Below are 9977 nucleotides of genomic sequence, written 5' to 3' on the forward strand. Positions count from 1 at the left end.
TTAGTCCGTCTCATTTTTAGACTCCACTCTCTCGGGTTCATACCACCAACTAGAGCAGTAACAGTAAATGATTAAAATACATTCAAATAAATTAGAAAAAGTATACAAGCACAGCGACAAATATTCAGCTAACTCCAGTGCCTGAATTCCTATGGGAGGACAGAACGTTATTAGAAACTGGCTGGAGTTTGATGTGGTGGGGCATGTCTTTAATCTTTGCACTTGGAAGGCAAAGACAGAGTCAGGCAGAGCTCTGGAAGTTGAAGGCCTTCCTGATCTACATAGTGAGTTCCAGGCTATCCAGGCTAAATAGTGAGATCAAAACAAACACAAAAATGTTGAGACTTAAATAAATGAACACATTGAAGAAAAAAAAGGAAAAGCAAGCAAGTGAGCAAGAAGAAGGAAAGAAAGAAAGAAAGAAAGAAAGAAAGAAAGAAAGAAAGAAAGAAAGATTGATTAAAAAAGAAAATGGCCAGAAATATTTTCCTGTTTCATGAATAACACTGCTTTTACACCCATTTTCACATCTTGTGTGAGTATTTTTTTTTAACAAAGATCATGTTTTCCTTTCTTAAAGTTACTTCGGATTCCATTGCTATTGCAAAAGAGCCTTCATCCTGTGTGTCTGAATGTGCACTAGTAGCTGTCAATCACACTTCCACAGATTAGAGTGCAACCTTTGGAGAAGGAGAGTGTACAAAGAACAGACTGAAGGGCTCACTGCCGGCCTGAGATCCTTATTCAGCTCAAGTGGGGAGAACAAGGAGCCAAAAAAGAAGCGCAATGTATACAGATCTCAAAATACCATCTTATAGTCATGGCGTACGTTAATATGTAATTTAAAGAATTTTAATATAATGATGAGGCAAATTTCCCCAAATATCTATAAAATTTATTGCTGTGAGATTTAGTTTATTTGCCTATAAAATAAGGACCTCTACCTGCTTACTACGTAGGGTTATTGTGATATCGTGTCAATGGCTTTGTGATGTGGTGAAATGGCATTGAAATTTAAAAAATTATTATTGAAAAAAAATGCTACTGCCAATCGTGTTTAGTTCTTTCCTGGGTCTCTGCATCTCCCGGTCATCCGGGCAGTGTCAGGTGTGGGCCTCCACTCAAAGGCCTCAAGTTGGGCCATCCATTGGTTGGCCATGCCACAACTTCTGTGCCACCATTACCCCAGCACATCCTGCAGGCATGGCAGATTGTAGGCTGAAAGTTTTGTTGGCTGGGTTGATGTCCCAGTCTCATGGCTAGAAGCCTTGCCTGGTTCTAGAAGATGGCCAGAGTGCTTGGTATCCCCTATTGCTAGGAGATTTTGCTAGGGTCACTCTCACAGATTCCAAGGAGTTTTCACTGCACTGGGTTTATACATCACCCTCCAAAGACCCCCAATTCCAGTCATCTCTCCCGTTACCCTCTCCCTCTATCCTTCCTATACCTTCCCTGCCTGATCCCGCCTGTTCCCATCCCAATCTATCCCCAGGCCACCTGCAAAATCTATTCTATTTCCCCTTCCCAGGGAAATCCATACATCTAGACATGACGGGGAAAAATCAGTAAAATGATTCCAATGATATTCTGCCATACTCACAGACTGGTGCCTAGCCCAGTAGTCCTCAGAGAGGTGTCATCCAATGGGAGCAGATGCAGAGACCCACAGTCAAACACCGGGGGTGGGGGGCAGGAGAACATGGCAGAAGATGGGGAGGAAGGATTGCGGGAGCCAGAGCGGTTGAGGATACCACAAGAACACGGCCCACGGAATCAACTCAGCAGGGCTCATAGGGCCCACGGAGACTGAAGTGACAAACACAGAGCCTGTGTGAGAAGAGCTAGGTAGGTCCTCTGCATATAACTTGTGGTCGTGTAGCTTGGTGTTCCTGTGGCACTTCCAACCATGGGAGTAGGGTTGTCTCTGACAATTTTGCCTGCCTGCACTTGGCACCCTTTTCCTCCTATTGGGTTGTCTTGTTCAACCTTAATATGAGGCTTTGTGCCCAGGCCTGTTGTATCTCGTTAGGTCATGTTCAGTGCATATCCTTGAGAGGCCTGCTCTTTTTTCTTTCTTTCTTTCTTTTTTTTTTCTTTTTTTGAAAGGAAATGGGGAAGAAGTGAATCTGGGGGGAGGAAAGGTAGGAAAGGGGGGGAGGAGGGAAAACTGCAGTCAGTATATAATGTATGAAAAAAGAATAAAAAAGAAAGAGGGAGAAAGAAAGAAAGGAGGAAGAAAGGAAGGAAAGATGAAAGGAAGGAAGGTAAGGAAGATGTCATGGGGGTCAGTTGCCATCAGTTGCTCTCACAGGTCCAGCGTTAGAGGAGAGGAAACTCCTAACTGCCCTTGAGGCAATGGGCATTAAGGCTCCGAACATTTAACAAGGGGCAACAGAATTAAAAGACAAAATTAGATCCTAGATAAGGCTTATGTTAAAACCAGGTTTTAAGTAGAGACAAAGTTTTGAAATCAGAACTAGCAGACAAATATTACCGGCTTAAAGGAAAGCAGAAGTGCAAGACATCATCACATGCTTTAAATTCCAAGTTTAAGCTCATGAAGTTTGTACCACAATCTTTGGAAAGCAACAGCAAGAGAGGGAAAGAATCTGATGGTTTAAGAGGGAAGAGAAATGCAATCAGGAGATGCAAACCACTAAATATAATTATCCTGGCACTAAGAGGATGAGCCAGGAAGGTCCCTGTGAGGCTTCTTGAAGCCTTTGTTCTCTGATTAATGGGAGGGTGGAGAGTAACAGGGAGTGGACCAAAGCCCTTAGAAAGGAAAAACATAAAACAAAGATTCTAGTTAAATATGGCTTATGCAAATGTTCCCTTTTTCAAAGATCTTGTAGGAAAGTCCCTCCTTTGTTATTTTTCCTCTGCCTGAACTTACCTCCTTTATACTCTTTACAGGATCAAGTCAAGGATGTAGCCCAAATGCATGCAAACTCACAAAGACAATAGGAGATGAGTAAGAATGGGAAAAGGCTAAAATGCTCTTTAAGTGAGGGTTGCAATCAAGTCTGCCCACCTACAAGACAACAAACCAAGTTTGGGGAGTTTCATGAACACAGTTTAGGTAGAGACACTGATGGTCAGCCTCCGTCAGGGTGCTGGGAAGTCTTGGGCAACTCCTGCTCAAACAGTCCACATTTGCCTGTGAGGCTGGCTTAGTTTAGAGCAAGCAGGTAGCAAGGGTTTTTGGATGATGCACCAATTTACACAACTGCACTGCTTGCTTTGGAGTATTTCATAACCTTCTCGATAGATTGGTTCTCCTTAGAAAGCATACACCGGTGTCAATAGTTGCCGTAGTTTTCTATTATAGACATGCTCATTAAACTGCAGGTACCTACATCTTAGTATTTAGAAGCAAGTAAGAGAAACATGGGAACTCGCACACGGTCAAGCTATACTCTGACTTTCAAGTCTCCTCTTCTTTCCTAAGAGGACTCGTGAGGCTGCCAGTGTCTACGACTGGCCACAGTTCAACAACTGAACAAGAGTAGCAGTTGTTGAGCGTTGTATCTGACCATACTTCCATCACCAAGGATACCTGTTTGGAGAGTTCTCTCTTGCTCACAGCAATAACAGACAAATGCTTTGTTGTTTGTTTTGAAGAGATGCCTCATATTACACCACATAGTACATTCAAGGGCTCGCTCATGCTTCAGAAGATCAGAGTTTCCCTGGAGATTTACATGTCAAAACACCCCTGAGCAGCACAGGACCTCTATCTCTTGATCTTCTGTGTTGTAATGGGAAGAGGGAATATCCAGAACTCCAGTTTTGTCTTCTTTCAGTCCTGGGAATTAAACACAAGGCCTTGTGCGTGAAAGACAAGTGCCCTACCATTGAGCTGTATGCCTAGGTCTCATTTCATTTCGTAACCCCTCTGTGACTTCAGGTCTCCTTCTCATGCTTTTGACGTTTACCAGAGAATTGAGCAACACTTGTGGGTTTCACTGTGCCACATGGCTTGAGCAAGTTACTGTAACCCTGTGTGCCAGTTTTCTTATCACTACATGGAAATCAGTTTAGCCCAACTTCATGTGTTATTTGTTTGGATTAAATGTGTTCATCTATGCAAAGAACTTGGGAAAGTAACCGGAAAATAGTAATCACCAGATAAATAATAGCTAATTATTATCATTATTTTCAAAGATCTGTTTTTCTGGTATCTAACAGCAGTGTGGTCTTAGGCACATGACTTGGGCTTCTCTAATACCCACAATCCCAAGAGACCTTGTGTGGATCCTCTCCCAGGAATGGTGAAAAGCAGAGAGAGACGTCTTCGATGTTCCCGCATTGAGGGGAAATAAAGGGGTCCAGTAGCCCCACGCCCATTCTCACACTGCTGACCTGCACTTTATCCTCAAACAGAGGAAGAAGTGGCAGAGAGGGGCCAGAGGTACGAGGAGTTAAGCAGTCCTGGGCAAGTCTTGTATGACAATTACTTCTCTATCCTAGCATCCCACCTCACCACCACAGGTAACTCCATCCTGTGAGGATTCAAGGGGAGTTTGTAAGTTCCCTTGAGGAATCTTTTTTTTTTTTTTAAGCAGAATTACTAGTTCAGACTCTTATTTTTAGCTTATTTTTAGCTTCCAGATCGTTCATTTGTAAGGCAGAATTAAAAACAGGCACTTTTGTGGCTAGTGGTTCAGGAAGAGTTTCGTAAGTGCTCACCGTGAGAGTAAATGACTGTGAATGTTCGGCATTCCTAACACTCCTGAGGGCGCTGACGACTCTGAAGTTAATGAGGTTTTACCTACCCCAAGAGAAAGGCTTTGGGGGGGGTACTTAGGAGAACGGAGAAGAAGATGCCGAAGAAAGGAATTTCCAAAAAAAAAAAAAAAATTTGTACGAAGAGCCTAAGGAAAAGAAGTTTGTGGCTGGGCACGGTGGCTCACGCCCGAAATCCTGACACTCGGGGAGGCAGAGGCAGGAGGATCTCTGTGAGTTTGAGGCCAGCCTGGTCTACAAAGTGAGTTCAGGACAACCAAGGCTACACAGAGAAACCCTGTCTTGAAAAAACAAAAATAAATAGATAGATAGATAGATAGATAGATAGATAGATAGATAGATAGATAGATAGATAGAAGATAAATAAAATAAAGTCTGCGCCCACCCAGGGTCCCACACCAGTTTGTACAGCAACGTTTTTGGAAAGACCAAAGTGGCAGGTGGCCAAAGTCACTGACGGTAAGGATAATGAAATCGTGGTCAAGCAGCCTGTGGCCACAGTGGAAGAAGAGGGCAAGAGAAGCCAACACCTGCAGGCTGAGAAAAAACGACCGAGAGAAAGAAGAGCAACCCGTGGTCCCTAAGGCATTCTGCGTGCATATTTGGTAGGCAGGTGGGACTTTGTTATAAAGGTCCGCGATATTTTACTAGGCGCAGTGACATGCAGCTCTGACCAGACTGTTGGAGGAAAAATACATGTGTGGGTTTTTTTTGTTTTTTGTTTTTTGTTTTTGTTTTTTTTTCCAGCCACCAGGAACACACCTGCTTTGCCCTTTCCTATCCCGAGTTGCTCTTCAGGCTTTATAACTTCCCTAGTTTACTCTGCCTGTGTGAGACCAAAGGTTTACCTCGGTCTTTGTGTCTCCACCAAGGCTGTTTGACTGTCTGTATGGCGGCTGTGCACACACCCAAAGGAACAGGTCAGGCTTCAGCCTCAGGCATCTGAAACTGGAAGCCAAATACAGAGAAGGCACTCCAAGCATGACTACAGATTAGACAGATTTGCCTGTGCAGTCAGGTGCTGATGAACCCAGAACGATTTGTTTTTACCCATAATTGATTGCAGGTGAGCTAGTGTGTAGGCTTGACAAATCAGTTTCGGGAGCTGTATTCGAGATTCAAACAATGAACAATCTTTTCTACACTGTTTTGTGCGAGTGTGTGTGTGTGTGTGTGTGTGTGTGTGTGTGTGTGTGTTTACAAGAGAACCTAAGAACTTTGGGGGGCAAACAAGAAATTTCATCACCTGTTTTTAAGTTTCGGTGCCCTTTCTAGGCTTTTGTATTGCTCATCTAGTTCTGTTGAATATATCTATCAACCATGCTTTTGGTCCCCCAACCCCTAAAAAAAGTGGAATTTCTATTACGAGATCCATAACTACAAACAGCCATATGAACATGGGAGCGAGACACCCATGTAATCAGGTGCTCTCTCAACCTTCCTCCTCCCCTCTTTCTGACAGGTGTCATGCCTGCATTCTGCTCCGAAGATGGTCTTGCGACTCCTCTCGCCTTTCATAGAGACCTCTCCAAAACTCATTTCCTAAACAACGCCCTTCCAGGTTCATGTAGTTTGGAAAACACATTAATTCTCACTGCTTCTGTCACACATTTCATTACGTAATGGAGACCTGGCCAGCAGTTACCCAAAAGCCTCTGCTTTAGGCACGCTACTGTTTTAGACGCAGTACAGCGGTTCCCTTTCCTTGAAGTCTCTGCCTGCATCCCTGGCTTCTAATCTTTGGGTTGTTGTCACCTCTATGCTTTCTGATCTTCAATCTCTGGGAGCTGAGCTTGGAATCTGAAGTAAAAAAAAAAAAAAAAAAATCTCCTGAATCCCCAAATTTAAGTACCCCCAAATTCCACAGCTGTGCTTCATAAAGTTAGAGGTGAATCAAAATAACGCCCTGATCCACCAGTTCGGGTCTTGAAGCTTACAAGACATTTTCACTCACCACTGCCCTCCACTATGAGATTAACAAAGTGAATAAGGCTTCAGCATTGGATCCAAACCCTTCAGAGTCGCAGTTAACTGCAAGATCATTTCACACTTTTACTTTCTTCAGGCACGATTGTTTCTCCACCACAGCAGCAGCAACAACAAAATGTGTAATGTTTAATTAGCTTAAGCATTCCGGAAGTTCCTTTGACTCTGACTTTGGCGATCCATTGTGTCTTGTTTATTTTGAACGAGCACTGGCCCAGACAGATGTGATGGGCTTACTGACCGACGATATTGTAGCTACAGACGACACAAGAGCCTTATTTCTGCTAGCCTTTGAACGCTTTAAAGAGCTTTAATAGAAGTTGGTGGTATTGGTGAAAACTTCTCCTCCAGGCACAACGTGACAGTTAAGGCTGTTTCCGGTTTTCTCCTCTCCTCAGTGAGGTGCTACCGCTCTGAGGCTCTTAGAGACAAAGGTGAGAGGGGAGTGGACATCTGGCAATATTCCCTGAGGTTAAAGGCCACCATTTCCTCTTCCTACCACACTGACATGCAATCCCTGGCAAATCCCTAGGTTAGTCTTCTTGTGTACTAACTTGTGACTATTTTCAGCATTTCCCAAACACTTTAAGACAATGCCAGTAAGACAGCTCTGGGGAAACTGGTAGGTTTGGGTCCTGATTCATTAGCCAGGCGCTAAGAGCAGAAGCAGGCATTTGTGCAACAGGGTGGGCTAGTGCAGACTGAAGAGAAATTCAGCTTTTGGCTTTGTACTGATGACAAGGAGGATGCCAACAGACTCACTTTTCCTCAGTGGCGACCTGTTATGTCAAATAGCTCATTCATCTGATTAACTATTGATTCACCTATTGTTCATGAAATGAACAAGTAGCTAGCTGTGCTTGAAATTATATTCTTACATGAACACCACTGAACAAAATGTACTGCATCTATTTCTAGATGCAGGAAAAGAGAAAGTATAGAATAGAGCCAGTTGTCCCTTAGCTATGAGCATCTTGAAAGAGGCTGAGTGAATGGCAAATAAGTATATCGTTCAAACACGTCACTAACCAGTTTTCTCAGGAAGTTTTTCAAAATAGCCTTTATCCCCGATCCCTGGCTATCGATTAGAGCGTAAACTCAGGTCAAGAGTTCACAGTATGTCTCCTTTTCCATGGTTCAAAACGAGCACGTTAGTGACATCAGCAGAAGCGCTGAGTGGAGTTATCTGTCACTCATTCCCCCAGGCAATAGGTGAAGACAGAGGATGCGCTACAATAAGAGACAAACGGGGAAGTATGCAAAGGGACTGTAGGGAAGCGGCTGAATTCCTGTGGAGCTTGGAGACACAGCCTAGTCTCATGGAGAGAAAGGTAAGACGTCTTGCGTCTTTTTCACCCTGGGAGTCATTTCAGAGCCAGGATTCCTGTGGGGGAAGATAAGCGGGAGGCTCCATTGCTGCTTCTGTTGACAGGCCAGGAGACTCTGCTACCACTCCAGTCGCTGAACAGCGTAGAGGGGTGTTGTTCCAAGGGAGCCACAGAGATCCTGGGCCTCACACCTAACCTGAGCGGCTGAGTGCTGTGCTAACGGTGACCTTGCTGGCAGGGTGCGGCCATCCTGAGGCTAGCTACTGTCTATCTCCATTCTAGAGACTTCCATCATTCAACCGCGCTCACACAGGCAGCACCCCCATCACCCCCACTATTCTGCCCAGGCCCAGCAGCAAGGCCCCTACACTGGCTTCCAAACATACACAATGCCCCATCTCCCACATACAGGTGAACCTTAACAAAAGACAGGTTGGCACAGACCTTATAGCCCATACGTGGCTACCTGGCTTAACAGATAACTGGGTAGCTAGCAGCTTTGGTGTCTTGCTAAGCACTACAGAACTACTCAGCCTGAAGCACCTTTGTCCTTCTGCCATTCCAACAACGATCTAACTTTCCCTCCCTGACTGAGAGCGCACCACATAGCTGGCCAGCCCATAATAATTGTACAATCCGGCTCAACCTGACAGCCATCGAGTGGTTGCCATGCCCATCTTGGTGAGTCTGCCCTACAATTGTCCTGCCCCAAATGTCATCGTCACAAGGCTGTGATGGACCCCAAACCAACCAAGTAGTAATCCCGGTTCTCCAGAATGCCCTCTGTACAGTTAGCAAAACTTCAGTGTCTACGCACATACCTGGAATAGTCTCAGAACCAGAATCGAGATGACAGCCTCCCCCATGGCTCCATTGCCCAGCTGGCAGGGCTTGGCCCACGTGGCTTTATGATGGATGAAAGAGAGTCCACCACACAGTCCCTGGCCTTGCATTGTCTGTAGGCGCTTGTTGCAGCTTCATGGTCACCCAGGCAGTGATCCTACCACATCTACAGACCACATCTCTAGACACTCACCATCCTGTCCGCTAACACAACTGTGGAAACCTTTTCTAAGGCATATAGCTGGGTAAACATCGACAAGGCGACACCAGCTATAGAACTATACACAACTATACAATTAACTTCAACTAACAACCTCCTAGTACACGTCACAGGAAAAAGTCTTCCTCTTATAAGGAAAAAAAAAATCTCCCCAGATTGGAACATGCAACTGTTTCACTAAATGTTCAGATATCAGTGTAAGGACGCAAGAAAAATACAAAAGAAAAAAGATATCCCTAAAGAAATCTAATATTTATACAGTAACAGACATAAATAAAGGAGATACAAAAATGGAATTTAAAATGATGCTGTATCAGTGAGTTAAAGAGAATACAAAGGAAAATTCAATGATATCTGTATGACAATTAATGATCTAAATGAGAAATTCAGCAGGCACTACAAGAATCAAACAGAAATCTTCTGCTTGAAAAACTCAGTGACTAGAATAAATAATCAAGAGCCACAATAACAGGCTAAATTAAACAGAAAGAAGATTGCCTGAATTTAAAGGTGGTTTTTATTTTAATTAACCTAATTAGAGATGGAAAGAGAAAAGTGTGGGGGGAAAATTCTACAGAACCTGTGAAACACCATTGAATGTGCAAATACTTTTCTTGTGGAATTTTAGATGGAGGGAGATGAAGAAAGGAAATAGATCTGATCATACAATACCTGTGAAGGTCCTAAACTTTGAGAGAAATACAGACATCCAGGCCAATGAATCCTGGTTAGACTTAAACCAATGAGGCTTCTTAAAAATGGTATATTAAATCAGTCTAAAGACAAAGTAAGAATTCAAAAGCGGCACGGAAAAGGTGTTGAGTGACCTATGTGAAAAGCCTCACTAAGCC

This window comes from Meriones unguiculatus, chromosome 11 (genome assembly GCF_030254825.1).
Source record: "Meriones unguiculatus strain TT.TT164.6M chromosome 11, Bangor_MerUng_6.1, whole genome shotgun sequence".
Classification (NCBI taxonomy): Eukaryota; Metazoa; Chordata; class Mammalia; order Rodentia; family Muridae; genus Meriones; species Meriones unguiculatus.